This window comes from Electrophorus electricus, chromosome 6 (genome assembly GCF_041902795.1).
Source record: "Electrophorus electricus isolate QZ-2024a chromosome 6, ASM4190279v1, whole genome shotgun sequence".
In the NCBI taxonomy this organism is placed as follows: Eukaryota; Metazoa; Chordata; class Actinopteri; order Gymnotiformes; family Gymnotidae; genus Electrophorus; species Electrophorus electricus.
In genome coordinates, this window is record NC_137502.1 from 3,197,055 (window position 1) to 3,214,316 (window position 17,262).

The window sequence follows — 17,262 nt, forward strand, 5'->3', positions numbered from 1 at the left end:
CATGTAACTGTTGTGTAACAGTCTGTATAACCGACATGTAACAGCATGTGTATCCAATGTGTAGCATAATTTCTCAGCTGTGTTTCAGGCATTTGATCGCCTGTGTTGGGAATGTCACCACCAGTAAGATATCTAAGGCCTTATTCATTTGGAAACACTTGGTGATGCAATCGAATCCCATTCTGTGAAGTGTTTGTCCAGACTGAGGATGAGGTACACGTGTCTCCTAACACCCTTGGAATTTTACATATATATTATACAGTACAGTTACTATATAGCTGTGTGTGCAGGTTAGCTGTTAGCTCTGCGTATTTAAAGTTAAAGGCGTGGTGGGCTTGTTCTATGTTCTCCCATATCCACCCAATGTTCTGTGTTTTCACACACTTATTTCATGAATGAGCTCTTTTTAAAAACGCACACACACGGGGGGTGATGTCTGGATATTGTGTATGAATATATGAATTTTGCTTCATGCTGTAATTGGAAGTTACAACCTACACTAGTGCTTTTACAGTACAAGTGTAACTGCATCCAGCTTTCTCGCGAAAGAGGCCAGCTGAGGTTGACCTAGCATGCACAGAATACAGGACCCCGGTACGGTCAGGCAACTGGCTTCAGAACATAGTCATGAGTGCAGTAGTGGGAGGGTGTTAATAACCTTAAACTTGACTGTAAAATGTATGTTCGTTCTATTTAGTGCAGCTATCGAATATACTCAGTGTATCTGTCATGTTTGGCAGTGCCATAATTCTAGTTTTTAAAGTAGGATATCTGTCAGTTTCTGCAGTTTTCACACACTTGATGGCTATTGATTTGTGGGATGACCTGACTCCAATTTCCTTAAGAACTTTATTAATGTTTTTAAGACCTAATTTTCTTAACACAATGTTTCAATGTTCATATCACCGTGCCAAATTACATCTGAGTACAAGAGGCTGTTCAATACGGCGCCACCCACTCTTAGGCAGTGAAATATTGCCCTTGTTCTGAAAAGTCTCCAAAAGTCACTGGCACAATGCAGTTAAGTAGAACACATTTGATTAACTATGTATAGTTAAATTGTGAATAATGACCCAGTAATAATGAATAATTACTTTCATCTGTGCTTTTCTTGTGAATTACTGCAATTAGTGTGTAATGCAAGACAACGGGGTTTGTCGGTCTATTATGCTGTGTGCGGGCCCAAGTGCCTGTTTTGTTGAGCATTTTAGGGGGCAGTCGCTTTGCAGTCACGCCCCCGTAAACAGGAAGTGACTTCAAAGCTTTTCTGGGTGATTGTGAGCACTCATTGTTTTCTCTGGCCTTTGTGTGACTGTGCTGCCTTTTAACTAGCCAAAGTGGGAGAATCTGAAGAGATTCCCTTACACATAAACAAAAACTTTTGCACTGACAGTCATTTCTGCCCATGTTTAGGCATAATTAGATTTCTTTGCCTAATGTCTAATGTTCATTCCAAAAAAAAACCCCTCACGCCTGAGTTAATTTGAAGGGAAAAACGGTTTTATTTGTATGCGTTTGGGCTGAGCCCCTGTTCACGGTGTGACTTTAACTGTGTGCTTGATGTAAGCACACATCCTTGTGGCAGAACAAAACGAGCTGTTTCCTGCCTCTCTCACAATGTTTTGGCCACGCGTGAGTGCGGCTTGTTTCTTTAATAATAATTTTTAATGAGCTCTTCCCTTCGATATTCCCTCTGCAGGCAGCTCAATTAATGCCTCGTTCCATATCTCCACATCTCAAGTGCTGAGAACTCCCTAGAGTACACACACACACACACGCACACACACACACACCAGCAACCCTTCCAGCATTGGCTAAGGGTAAGCTGTTGTTTTTTGAAACAAAGCTCAGCCTGGTGTTCACTCTCCCAGGTGACAGTATGATGGAAAGGGTAAAGGACAACACAGAAACTTCCCATTTGTCTGTGTCAGTGGGGATGGTTCAGGAAGACCACCAGACCACAGACCACAGACCCCAGACCTGAGAGCACAGGGCACAGACCACCAACCACAGACCACAGACCACAGACCCCAGACCTGAGAGCACAGAGCACAGACCGCAGACCACCAACCACAAACCACAGACCCCAGACCTGAGAGCACAAATCACAGACCACCAATCACAGACCACAAACCACAGACCCCAGACCTGAGAGCACAAATCACAGACCACCAACCACAGACCACAAACCACAGACCCCAGACCTGAGAGCACAGAGCACAGACCACCAACCACAGTACCTAGACCTGCGAGAACAGAGCACAGACCACCAATCACAGACCACAAACCACAGACCCCAGACCTGAGAGCACAAATCACAGACCACCAACCACAGACCAAATACCACAGACCCCAGACCTGAGAGCACAGAGCACAGACCACTAACCACAGTCCCCAGACCTGAGAGCACAGAGCACAGACCACCAACCACAGTCCCCAGACCTGAGAGCACAGACCAAAAACCACAGACCACAGACTACAAACCACAGACCACAGACCTGAGAGCATAGACCTGAGAGCACAGAGCTGAGAGCACAGACCAGGCCCCAGCAAGTCTGGCAGGCAACTAGCAAAAGACTTTCTTAACTCATTGTGGAGCATTGTGGAGGCCGACATCAGTAACTTTACTTCACAGATATTCTTGTACTACTACAAGCAGAGACTGAAGAGATCTAAATGAACAGATACAGGCAGAGGTGTTTGTGGCAGTTGTAGTGGTGATGTTGATGGTGGTGGTAGAACGAGTGATGGTGTTGGTGATGATGATGTTGGTGATGATGGTGGTGGTGGACACATCTACTAGTTTTCCTTTCCCAGCAGATTCTAAGCACTAGATGTTCGGGGTTCTTTGTCCTTTAAGTGTCTTCTGTTTTAAGATGGAGGCTAAATTTGGATTCTGCTAATAGTTGTTTCAGTTCTCGGGGTTCTGTAAGTTCTGCAGCCTCGTTAAAGGCTGGTATAAGTGTGTTTTCCCTTTTCTTTAATAAAGAACAAAAACATGACTAGGGTCTCAGGTTCCTGTTTTTGCCACTGAACACCACAATATTTAGCCATAATGAGTTTCTCTGAGTTTCTGTACAAACATTTAATTGATAGTCACACGTGGTGACTTTATAAAACTTCTTGGGGTTAGATCAGGGTTCACTGCTTTGAAGAGTTTGCTAAGACGTTCTCATGCAGTGGATCTGATGAGGATGAAACACATACCTGTTTATACAGACGATTTATCTTATTATATTGCCTCTTCCAGTATACAGCTATGTAGCCGTGTATTCACAATATGAATATCTCTTGAGTTATTTAGCTGTATCATCGTGAAAACAACATTCTGTCAAAACAAAGTGTGGAGTGGGCAAACTGCCAGCCAAGAGGAAGAACTCCATTTGTGTAATTACGTTGCATCGGTGGAAGTGTTCCTCAAGTTGGAGAGTTAGTCAGGTCTGTTGCCATGGCATCCGCGTGCTTCCAATCCGTTTGCTGGCTTTTCAATGACAGCTCTATTGATTGGAGCTCCATTGTCTACTGGCCCTGAGGATGGCAGATTCTGAGAAGGACGGGTTTAGGACTTCTCTACACCTGTGACTGAATATTAACTGCTTGTTCCGTTTCTGTGGAGGTCTTTGTAAGGTTTTCACAGGCGTTTGCAGAGTTTTCATTGGTATGCCGGAAATATTCCGGTTCCGCATAACCTGGCCACTCGTACCATCACAGACATGCTTCTGTGTCCTTGTCTGCGTTCATCAAGGGGATGGGGTCAGCACACAAGGTCAGGTTATTGCAGCGCCCCCTGGAGTACAGTCCTGAAAGGTTACAGTAATGAGGCCAGGATGCAGGGTCACTGCTAGGGGTTTTCATTGGGACAAAATGCATTTATTTGTTGGTTTATATATTTTATTCCTGAAATGGTAATTCGTTTTTTGTTTTTTTTTAATCACTGGTGATTAAGAAGTGGTTTAAAAATATCAGACGTGAGAGTGTTAAAAAAGGGTAAAAGAAAAAGAAAGCCTGACTGTCATCCAGGAATGAATATACAGACTAACCTTTTTTCCAATTACAAATAAACCTCCCAGAACTAGCCATCTGATATTTTTTTTCATTTGCTGACATTTCTTCATTGTAACTGACCACAAATGGAGATCACTGGAACCATCTTTCCACAACCCAAATGTTACATTCTGCAGAAAGCTGTCATACGCTGTGCTGTGCTGTGTGTGACAAAAGCCTGAAGTGTCAACGTGTGAAACCACACAAACATGAATAAAGAAGACGGCTAACTATCAAATGTCATTTGCACGCTGAGTCTGTGGCCCCAGCTCTGGTCGCAGTGACTGGGCTCCCGAGGGAGAGGTCGCGATAAGAAACAGCTTGTTTTGCGCCCTGTGCAAGTGTGGCCGTTTCTGATGGCATCGCATCGCATCGCTCGTCCGTCTCACTGACACCTCTTCTCATTTTCTCGCAAAACCAGACCACGAGGCGTGCGCGCGGCAATAATTTTGCACGCGTGTGTATGCGAGTGCGTGCAGCTTTGTTGTTATCAAAAAGAAAATCTAATCTTTGAACGGCGTAGATCGGGCTTTTTTTGTGTGCCACTTTCCTTTAAAGTGTATATGTTTGCAAAATTTTGAACCACGTTAGCTTGTCTTGTGTGATTTTGTTTTGTATTTTTTTTCCTTCAAAGGCCTGTCAAAGTGGCTCAATCTGAGCGCGTGCTCTTCGGTTCGTTGTCAAAGCAGGGCGTGACATCATTCTCTCTCTCTCTCTCTCTCTCTCTCTCTCTGTATTCACGTAAGGAAGCTGTGCATGCGCGAGCCTATCAATATCCCTGAGAATGACCGTCAGCTCTCTTTGCACGCCCTGCCTTAGATTAGTTCCACGTGCAGTCCCGGAGCTGTGATGGTTCCTAATGGGTGGCGATTTAGCGCGGTGGGGGTGCTAACGCTTTTATAATTGACTCTGGATCAGTGCGACGTGGATCAGGGGCGACAGATGTTGGGCCTGGCCGTGGCTTGTTGCGGTGCTCGCCAAATGTAATTTGAAGCAGTCCGTGCACCTGCGTTCCGCCAGCCCTGTTTACATGCGGTCGTGCGTCGGAACGCGTTGGAATGCTTTCATTAACAGTGTGTGACGTCTTTGATAAAGGGAGCGCGTGTCGTCGCATTACTGAGTTCCCAAGAACTGAGTACATTTGACATCCCCAACCGACATACTGTTGAGTGAATGACTGTAACTGGGGACTTGGTTCTTTACTCAAAGACTGCAGTTTTGCATGTCAACAGCTGTAACACACTTTGTGTACTTTTACCAGAGTCTGAAACAAAAACATTGTGAAAACAGTCATTTTATTGCTTAAAACTTCCAATACTTTATGGAACTGAACATAATACGCTACATGATTGAGGTAGAAATGAGGTAGAGATTCAGTGAGATCAAATAATTGAACAAACACCTGCTCAGTCACTAATGAACATATAGTTTGTCTAAAGATCTAAAGATAACAGCTTTGTGCCTTTTTAATGGTATGCGGAATAACCAAGTTACTGATTTTAAATTAAGGTTTTGCACACATATTAGTTTTAACAGCAGCCTGATATGGAACTGCATCAGTACCAAGACTCCAAACTGACTGGTTCCCGGAAGTCTGTGTTAGTCTGGGAAATGTTTTGCGTGCTCATCATCCCATGCGATTCATTATTTGTCGTCATTACCCAGCCCAATTTGTTCATTATAATCCGCGTATCCATTTTTCCCAGCACAGTCTGCTCTACGTGCATCTCGTGTCTTCTATTTCTGTCTGTGGATGAGAGAATTCCAGATTTATTTGAAGCACAGCCTCCAGAGGACCAGAAGACAGAACGGCGCAGCGGGAGGGTGTGAAGTATCGAGAGCCGAGGCTAATCTGCGGTAGAGGGGCCAGGGGTTGCCCTTTGGTTCTCACTCCTTCAGCACTGTGTGATGGCTTCACACACACACACACACACACACACCTCCACCACAGGAAAGCGTCATCACTGGGGGACTCGCACAAAGCCAGGTGGCTCCTGAAGTGAATTTGTCTTAAGACTCCCTCATCAGCCTTGTTTAATCTCTACACACCTTTCCTTCCAGAATCTTCTTTATTCTGCAGGTAGCCTGGAGGTTTCCAGAAGAACACAACGCCTTGAAAAAGTCTGAAGTCGAACTGAGCCACGTCTGACTGAAACGTTGGACTGAACCATGTCTGCTGCCGACGCCAGTGATCTGGCATTATTAGATTTTTTAATTTAGAACACTTTTAAATCTTTAGTTTTATATTTTCAAGTGGAATTCTGCATTGGATGTTTTTGCGTCCTCCTACATTGAAATTATGGGGGAGGGGTCTCTATGTGTGTGTGTTTATGTTGCTCCCAGGATGTATAAAAATGCCACATTTCACCAATTAAGCGGCTGCAGCACCGCGGGGAGATGGAGATAAATAATGCACCCGTGTCATGGTGTCAGCCGCTGTAACCTTTTTCTAGCCCTTTGAGGTGTCACTTCCAATGAAGCCTCATCTCCATCATTTAGTGCAGGGGCGGCAGGAGAGGAAGAGGAAGAGAGTGCGAGAGAGAGAGAGAGAGAGAGAGAGGAAAGGAGTACAGAAAGGTGCAGGCACACAGACAGAATGTGCAGCTCCTCCGAAGGTCATACCTGGAGATCCTGACGCTCCGCTCCCTCCTTGTCATCTGTTTCCTTAGTCAGAAAAACGAGGAGTGGCGAAATGCAAGGAGAGAGAAAACATCAGAGTCTTCCCTCTTCAGGGAATAGAAATTACAGGCGGGAGAGATGGAATGCTCAGGCAAAGTGTTCAAAAGAAAGAAAGAGTGGAGTGTTTATTCAGCTGGTCGTTAGGACTTCTAGAGAACGGGTACCCATTTCCTCGTTATGATCTGTCGATGGTCTTTCACTCACTGATTGCACCCTGACAGATGTATATTTACAAGGATTTTTTTTGTTTTTGTTTTCTTGTTTTTTACTGAGTCCGCCCAACAACCAAAACCAGCACTGAGTAGCACCCGAGCTGCCGTCAGGGGACTTTATTAGGATTCCTTTTTGATTTTGGTCCATCCACAAAACTCGCATTGTATTCTGTGAGCTTGTAAAGAATAAATCTAAAAATAATTTTTGAATCATTTTATTTAGCTGAAGGAAGTTAATAATAACAACAACAGCAAGAAACTGAGGAACATCTCCTACTCATACCTCAAACCTAAACACTCACTTAAGGCCTAATGGACTAATAGAAAAATTATGTGTGATTTGTGGGTTTCTGCTTTAGCCATTTTGAAATGCTGCGTCCTGGGTGATCCTTAATGCTTCTGTGGCTCTAGCTGAGGTGAGAAGAGGGGACGTCTCATCCATTGTGGGGACGTCTCATCCATTGTGGGGACGTCTCATCCATTGTGGGGACGTCTCATCCATTCCTACAGGGAGAGGAAGACAGCGTGTGAGCTGTCGCAGCCCCCCTGGGCTGATCCTCGGGGAACACACTACCTACAGTCTTCCCCCATCCCCACTATGGCTCTGATAACACACGCACACACACACACACACACACACACACACTGAAGGTGAGGTGACTCTGATTGGGCTTCTCCTACATATCCTTGCTCCGTGAGAGATGAGGTGTAGGGGATAGAAGGCAAGAAAAAGAGGGAGAGAGATTAAAGAAAAAAGGACCCTCTCATACACTCATCCGGAATTTCTGATTGGGCCGCGCTGTCCGCTTCCATTATCACCTTCTGACTCGAGGGAAAAGGGAGAATTGCATCTACCACGGAACTCACCCTGGCCGCCTGCACGTGCACGAGCATGCACACGCACAAGGGAGGAACAGAATGGTATACTATGAGCGTCTCTTGAACCATGTAGCAAATCAATTCAAATAAAATGGAAATAAATCCAATGAGGCTCTGAGAGAGAGAGGGAGGGAATGATGACTGCGCATTCACAGTTGGAGGGCCAAGTCCAGGCCTCACCACTTTAATAGTGAATATCCAGCAGCGTGATGCGGTTGTGTACATAATTATAAAGAAGATATTAACTGTATATTTTCCCCAAACGGGAATCTTTGCTACAGATGTTGTGTTGCCTTCGTCGGTGATGAAGCAGTCAGTCAGAAACACACTCAGAACGTGATTCCTTAAGATCTTGGGCCGGGTATAAGAGTGCGTGTATAGTTAAAGGACATTTTGTGGGTGATTTACAAAGAACACTAGACAAACCCGTGCAAAGGCAATATTTTTTCAGAGCTTTTGTATGTGCTAAATGTTTTTGACAGCCGTGGATCTTAAAGAGATGTACAAAAACTGAATGAAAATGTGAAATTAGCTTTATTAGTTAAAATAACACAGAATTAATTAAAGCTGTGGGTAAAATGAAAGAACAATTGAGTAACAGAGACCATAAAAAGTAAAAATGGCATTGTTAGATGAGTCATATATATCTCTGTTATTCTGGCCTCTGACATATTTAAAAACGTTGATCTGGGCATTTCCTGCTTTGTCCTCATCTTCTTCTAGTTAGAATGACAGCTGTCGCCAAACATTCAACATCACAAAACCTGCAGTTATGCTCCACCGTTTGTAGGTATCCGTGTTATCTGGGCTCCGTTTTAGGCAGTGTAACTCCGGTCTATGTGCCCCAGCCCTGGTCTTCCATGTGTGCCTGTGTGATGTCACCATCTGGGACCAATTAAAAGATATGCAGCGATGACCCAACTTTATGCCCATTTCCTGTTGTGATTTTGATGTGTGACGCTTTGTACAAATTCGTTGGTTTCCAAACTTGCGCTTTTGCTATTTTGACTTTGAGAAATGGCTTTATTTTTGTAAAACCTTTGTATATCATCTCGTAAATATATATTGCTCTGTCATTTTTCTTTCACTCATACCCATGCTTGCATACATTACGCATACATTACGCATGCATTATGCATGCATTACACTCATACACCACACTGCTTCTGCAGGATGCCCAGACCAGGTTATAACACTTTTCAGGCTTTGTACACATGAAAAGATACATTTAACACTTAAAAACATAATACACCTGCCCCCATCCACGACCAAAATTAAATGTGGAGCTTGCCTTCATGTTTCAGTTTTATTGTGTTTCAATGTTGTATTGAGTGTTTCACTGCTGTGTTGAGTGTTTCACTGTTGTGTTGAGTGTTTTACCATTGTGTTGATGTTTCACTGTGTTGGGTGTTCCACAGTTGTGTTGCGTGTTTCACTGTGTTTGGTGTAGGGTGTTTCACAACCCTAACCCTAACCCTAATCTGATGACGCACGATTACACACATCATGACTCAAGCTGTCATGTTGTACTGTTAGTCGTTACAATGCAGGATGTGCCCTTCAACAGTGACTGTTGATGACTGGTCACCAACATGAACCGTGAAAGGTGTCAATTCATTTTAGTTGAATGTAGGAACAATTTAAGATAAAAATGTGGTTGTATGAATGGTACCTGCAGGAGGCCAAATATTGTTGCATTTTGTAAATCACCAACAAAAAGCCCAATTACTTGGAATTAAATGGCCACCCATACAAATGAGCATTATTATATGGGATCTTAGCAATTACTTTCATTTTTAACTTATTTACTTCCATCACTCTTGATTTGCAATTTCTCCCACTGTCAAAAGATACCACCACCAAAATGCCACCATACTACATACTGTCCTGCTACAGCCAGCACACACCAATCACAGGATGTCACAGCCAGCATACACCAATCACAAGACACCACGGCCAGCACACACCAATCGCAGGACACCACGGCCAGCACACACCAATCACAAAACACCACGGCCAGCACACACCAATCACAGGACACCACTGAGGCATGCACCAATCACAGCTCTCTACCACTTCCCTGCTCACAATCTCCCATGTACTATCATTGCACACACATGTAGCCTGTTGCTGTTGCCTTATTTCTACCCCACAGGTGTGAGGGCTCAGTGCTTCACAGTGACAGTTCCTGGCAACACTTACATGTTTCTGAGCATTACTGTATATTTGCTCTGTTATGAAATATTTCCCGTCTCTCCAGCTACGCCTCACTCCTGATTTGAGCATGTAACATATATTACTTGCTGTTATTTACACGTTATTAATGACACAGAGCACAGAGTGAGACATCGAGAAACTCTGCACCTGAGTGAGCTAAAGCTTCAAGATATAGTGACTTATTGGGACAAATTTCATATTCTATGGCCACAAAGTTTGGCCAGGATGTGACTTACTCACAGAATGTGACTGTCATGCTGCTTTACGTAAAAGACGCATGGACGGTTCAGCCTAAAATTCCACCCCCTCCCATCCATCCTGTTCTTCTGTTCTCTTCCACCTTATATCTCCACCCTGCTTCTCCCATGCTGGGATGCTCTCTACCTTCCATTACGACCCATGTGACGTTTGAGAATAAGCATGGCACCATTCGTCTATCTGTGCTTCGATATCGTATAACACAACACGCATAACTGCATTACGGAGGAATCAAACGTCCTTTTCTCTCGGTCATGCCCTGCTTTTCTTTATCTTTTTTCTTTCTGGATTTTGGTTTGCTGGGCCGTAATGAAAATGTATTGTTTATGAAGTCCAGGTCACAAGGAAATTTGTCTGGAGCCACAACCGCAGAACTTCATTAGTATTGACCGGGTCAGCACACTGATGTGCGACCAGGAGCCTGACCAGACGTGCGGACAGCGAGCTGCTCTGCGGCTGCGGGAATTCAGCTCACGGACACGTTTGTGGCTGCACCTTTCTGGATTTACCTGTGGTTTAACGAATTAACGATGATGTGTGTTAAAGGTGAAGCTTGGTTCACTTGTGCTTTGCACATTTATAATGGAGGAGAGCTGACAGACGCCATCTGTTAGGAGACTGTTCGAGTTTTGTCTGATAGAAGGAAACTGCAAATTAAATCTGTTTGGCAGAAAAAGAGAAAGGACAGATGTTTGATGAACTCAGTCTGAGGTGCGGGGTGTTTGGTTTAGAGGGAAAGGTAGCTCTCTATAGATGAGGATCAGAGAGCCGCAGAGAGAGACAGACAAAGAGAGAAAGAGACTGAGTCTGAGTTTCTCTCTCTGTAATCAGACAGGCCATCAGACCATTAAATAACCTCTGAGCCCTCGTCACGCCTGTCTCAGCAAGCCTGGACCACTGGACCACTACAGCTCACTGCTCTCTTATTGCTTCTCAGCTCTCTCCCTCTCTGGTCTCCCCCTCTCTGGTCTCTCTGACTCTCGGTCTCTCTCTCTCTCTGTATATCGTTTCCATTGGTTTATTTAAAGTTTCCCCAGAAGCTGTTTATTACAGGTTTAGACAGACTGCAATTAAAGGAAAGCGCTCCTGCTCCAAGTTTTAAACTGTCTTTGGAGACTAGGGGAAATGTGTGTTAGTCTTTAGTCTTTAGTCTTTTGCATGCGTGTGTGTGTGTGTGTGTGTGTGTGTGTGTGTGTGTGTGTGAGAGAGAGAGAGAGAGAGAGAGAGAGGGAGAAGTAATGTTTGCATGCACTGCCACTGTACAGTTCGTGAGCACCTGAATACCAGGCAGCTGTGTGGAGTGTGTGAATCCCTGCATGAGTATTCAGTTCTGCGTCTACCCTTTCCATGCAGTCTGTCTGTCTGTCTGTCTGTCTGTCTGTCTGTCTGCCTGTCTGTCCACCCGCTGTCCATCTGTCCGTTGTCTCTGACTCATCTGTCTAAAGCTGAACAGAGCTGCAGCTTTATCTGACATCCCCTTCGCAGCTCGGAGGCAGTCGAGGGTGGACATGGTGTGTGTGTGGACCAAAGACCTGAACCAAGGGACACATTCTGAAATGACGCATGGAGACCAGACACTGAGTTCCTCCTAAATTATAGATATATTACAGCTTGTACACTCTGTGTGTGTGTGTGTGTGTGTGTGTGTGTGTGTGTGTATGTGTTTAGGCTGGCAGGACACTACCTGACATACCTTAAATCTCTGCAGTGATGAATGCATGCAATATGTGTTTGAGCCAGAGGGCCTTTATCATCTCTGTTTGAAGGAAAGTTCTGTATGATTCATTAGAGACTAAGGTGTGGGGGAGGGGGCGTAGAGTGTGTGTGTGTGTGTGGGAGGGGGGTGGGGTGGGTACAGGGCAAGGGAGGAGAGACAAACTGACGGCTGGACAAAGAGGCCGAGTGGAGGGGTTCTGGGAAAAAGTGGAGAAGCCCCAGTGATGGAGGTCCGAAAGTAATGACTCACTTTTGTGCCCAAGCCTGTTGTTTGAAACAGAGTGGAAACGCAGTTTTGTGAGGGAACGTTCAACTCAACGAGTGGATACTCAAGAGTCTCAGCAAGAAGTGCACTTTGAGCAAACATGGAGATGAGAGAGAGAGAGAGAGAGACAGAGAGAGAGAGAGAGAGAGAGAGAGAGAGAGAGAGGGAGAGGAAAGAGAGAGAGAGAGAGAGAGAGAGAGAGAGAGAGAGAGAGAGAGAGAGAGAGAGAAAGAGCAAAGGAGCAAAAGGAGGGTTGTTGTTGCACCTTGAGGGTCTCTATGCATTGGCTAGGTGTGTGTGTGTGTGTGTGTGTGTGTGTGTGTGTGTCAGAAGTGTGTGGCTCATTGGCCAGTATTAATCTGTTCCTGTAAATGATCTGACTGGCACCCTGCTCTCCTGTAAGTGCTCACTGTCAGAGCGATAAAGGTGGGAGCCTCAGTGAGGGCATCTCTCCTTCACTCTCTCTTCACTGTCTCTCTCCTTCACACACACTCTCTCTCTCTCCTTCACTCTCTTCCTCTCCTTCTCTCACTCTATCCCTCCCACCTTCTGTCTGTCTCTCTCTCTTGACTCCTGTCTGTCTCTTTCTCTCTCTCTCTCTCTCTCTCTCTCTCTCTCTCTCTCTCTCTCTCTCTCTCTCTCTGTCTGTATCAAGCATCCCTGACAGTCCCCACCTGTCTGTCTGTCTCTCTCCATCTCTCTAGAGATGGAGATAAGCTGGTGTACAGGGCTCCTTCACACAGCACCACCTTCAACAAAGAGCCCCATTATCATCCTGTCAAAGGCACTGCTGTTTCAGGTCTGCTCCACACACACACACGCGCGCACACATGCACACACACACACATACACACACACACACACACACACACACACGCACACATGCAGACACAGACACACACACACACACACACACACACAGGTTTCCAAGGACATTCCTAGTGCATGAGTGCATCCGCACGCGCACGCACATGGGCACGCGCACACACACACACACACACACACACACACACACACACACACACACACACCTTTCTCTGGTTCTCTTCTTCACTCTTTCTCTCACACACACAATTTAATGATTGGCAGTCTGTGGTTTTCCTGTAATCTTTAGAACAGACAGAAATTTTCGCACACACAGATGCTCCATTTTTTCTGGTCAATCTCTCATGCATACGTGCATGTGCACACACACACGCGTGCGCACACACACACACACACACACACACACACCTGAGCAGTACCCCTTGGCGGTATGGTAGGGGGCCCTTTTTCCATCGCTAGGCTGGTTACACAGGGAGATGGGAGCCGGTTGGTCTGATTGGTTCGTGTGGCCGAGGTGAAGTCGCTCAGTTAGCGAGTGCGCCGCCAGCTCCCCAAGGTCTACTGCAAAGAGGCCCATCTCTCCAGAATGCATTATCATGCCATTTCTCCCTCTCTCTCTCTCTCTCACACACACACACACACACACAGTGTTAAGCACTTGAACTGGTGCACGGGTGCCTGAGTTACTAATACTGAAGATCATTTCCCTGATTTAGCTGCCACTGCCAATTCCCAGCAGCTTCCGGGACCAAAGATGTAAAATCTTTTTCTTTTTTTTTCCGTGGGCATCTGTGTGTGCACTTGCAGTGAACATCTTCCCTGCTGTATTTATCAAATCCCCCCCAAAATCTATTTTATCACATATTGCTCCAAACGCCTCGTGTCAGTTGCCGATATTGAAGTCTCCACGAGCTCCTCAGCCTACGGAAGCCTCAGAGGGACCGCCCCTCCCAACGCGCTGGACAGCACCAGACAGCTCGCATTGGAAGAGTTTATCACGGCCCTCAGGATCAAACCAACATCGTGTGAAATCCCAGTAAATATTCTCACATTAGGTTCCGCGCACACTACACGCACGCACACACACACACACACACACACACATACGAACGCACGCGCGATTTCTCAGGTTTGTTTTTTTTTTTTTTTTGCATTTTGTATTTATTTATTTATTTTTACTCTTTAATAGATCGCACTGCTGCAGTGGAGGGGAGCAGGTACAACACTGCGCCAAAGCCAATTAATTCCACCAAGGACGAGTTCTGGAGGACCATGTTGCCATGCCGGTCACGTGACTCCAGCAGCGCCCTGCCGGGTGAGACGCGGACTAACGCCAAGCTCGCGCTAAAAGCGCATGAAAGAAAGAGGAGGGTCGCACCGCGCGCTGCGCCAAAGGCAGTACGCGCTCATCTCCGTTCTGCTTTAAACAACCGCAAAGTTGCACTTTTATCATCAGTTCGCGCGCGCTCCGAACCCTGTCGGCGCCGGTCTCGCTCCCAGTTCCCCTTAATGAAAGAGACATTATTTGTAATGCAATAAAGAAACGCGCAGGACAGATTCGACAGAACTAAGTAAATGACTCCGGTAATTAAATACGCGGCGATTACTATATGTCGTACCTGTACCAAACAAACCGGAGCGCTGATCACTCTCCGGTGGAATAAATGGAGCGTGCTGCGGACTGCACGCGCCATCTCCTTTCCGCGCAGCAAATGACAGCGGTAAAATAATTGTCGCGCGAACAATAATCCGTCTCCATTCTCCCCCCACATCCGGTTGTAGCTAGGGGCTGATAAAATACTGTACTGCCTTTTTGGAAAACCATCTGAATATTTCTTTGGCAGAAAATCGCATTACAGGGCCATTAAAAAGTAATTATTTGTACATAAATTCCCCGGGAGTCGGCCGCGCATGCTGGCGGTAGCGATGCACGCGGCTCGATACAAAGGCAGTTAGAAGACGCTCTTTTCAGCGCGCGGCGGGTTTATTAAAAAAGCAAGCGGCCTCTTCATCATTCGCCGAGCGACGGCGTGTCAGCGCGCTCATATTTCGTAGCTCATGCTAATGTAATTACCGCGGTTTTAGCGCTGTCAGTGTGGAAGGGAGGCGCTCATTACCAGTCTTATAAATGTTTATTTCGCTGGGTTGCAGGGCATGTGCGAGCTCTCGACTCTGGGGGTCTTGTCTGGATCGGGTCTCGGGGGAAACGGCGTCCCTGTTAGTGAAACTTAAGTTTCACGCTGCAAATATGGCAGGTGCCTTTACTGGCTGTACCGGGAGGCTGACTGGCGATCGCAGACCGCGACTTGACCAAGCCGAGCCGATCCCTGTGTGCACACCCATCCGTCTCAGTCACACCACTCAGCGATTTCGTCAAGCCAGTTTGCCCTCAGGCGTGTTGTTTTTGTCGACCAGGCAGCTGGAAAACACCTCTGTTTATGGAGCCAGCCATCGTATCGGAGCCCCGGCTGCCCCGGTGGTGCACTCTCTGTGTCCGTTTCGCTGGTCCCCCTCTCCGACTGCCGCTGTTGTGTGTGCCACAGCCAGGGCTTCACAGCGCCGTCCAGGCCACAGTGTTGGGTGGAGGCACAGAGAGCTCGTGAACAGCACGCGGCCGGCCTGGCACCGCCCGCTGGCCGCGCGCGCCACACTGGCCGGTCAAGGCGTCTGTTTTGCAGCTGACACTGAACAATAACGTCGGCCGAATTGAGACTCCGTTTCTAATTAGCACTAATGGCTGTGTGTGTTTACCCAGCAGATTAGGCCAAGCAACGGAATCTCGGCTTCGCTGTATTGAGTGGGTTCCTTAATCTTTTCTGCACTTCTCTCAGATAACCAGCGATGGCCTTTACCTGAAGTTCGTGTTACTTAAACATGGCGTGATGCACCTAGGTACACAGTGTGTCACAGCTTGTCCTTTTGAGGCAACCAGTGTCTGGCTCTAGAATTCCACACAGTGCATCGTAGAGGGGCTGGATTTGGCTGGATTGATCTTCACAGGTGCGTTAGACGATGCTGTGTGCCGTCAGGAGAGCGAGACGGTAATGAGCCGGTTCTCCTGCAGGGTTCGCCAGCACATCCGCGCTGTCAGGTGAGGAGAAAGGAAAAAAGAAGACAGAACTGCCTCTAAACTTCACTTTGGGTTTTGGTTTCATGTCTCCGTACCCGGACTGGAGGTTCGTACGAGGGGCTAATGATGAAAAAGTATTTACACTTCTAGCAGTGGGGAAAGAAGTGCACCAGCTACTCGGCTGCTCTAGGAGTGGGAGTGGGTCGCAGGGGACGTCAGTCACTTGAATCCGTCGACGCAAAAGCCACCGTCCTAGAGACGCTGTTTATAAAACAGAAGCGTTCAATAGACGGTTTTGACCCAAACACGTTTGCTCTGCGCAAACAAAACAAAGCGAAACAAAGCGCCACTTAATCTTTAACCTACGCGTCTGTGGGAAAGGACGACATGTGACAAGAGGCGCAGACAAGACAGTTTAAAAATGTGAGTGACTTGGTGGAGTTTTGAGTACGAGGAGGCAGGGGTAAGACATACCCAGGGGGTGCTGCCGCCACACAAGGAGCATGGGAGTAATTTAATTAACTTGGAATGGTTTCAGGGGACAAACCATAAATACCTAATCTGAGATGAGTCATCCAACACTGGAAATACCTGCCGCAGTAACGGCTTTATGGGATAGCAGAGCTCAGGAACGAAAAGCCATGGACCTAAGGCTCCAGAGAGAACAGCAGGTTAGTCTGGGTGGGGCCTGTGTCCCCACGGCAACCACCTGCTGTGCTTCAGCAGGGTCGGGGTTTCTGTAGGCTCCCGTTTCCACAAATCTGAGCCTAAAGACATTCGGTCCTGCCAGAGCTACGACTACTGATCAAAGGTACGCCCGCAGCGTAAATCTCATACGAGGTTATGTACGGGAAAACCGAGACGTAACGACGATTCACACCCTAGGCTATGGCGCTAACACAGTTATGCTAAGGCTCTCCTGTGCTGGGTAATTATGTACTCCTGTTTTGTTGCAGCTGTGAATGAGGTCGTATATATCTCAGCAATGCGCCAGCTGTCCAGCCTCTGTGATTTGGTTATGACTCTCCAAGTGGCTTATTCAGACCTGCACGAAAATGACCATGCATGAGCAAACCCCCCCCAAGAAACAAACACTT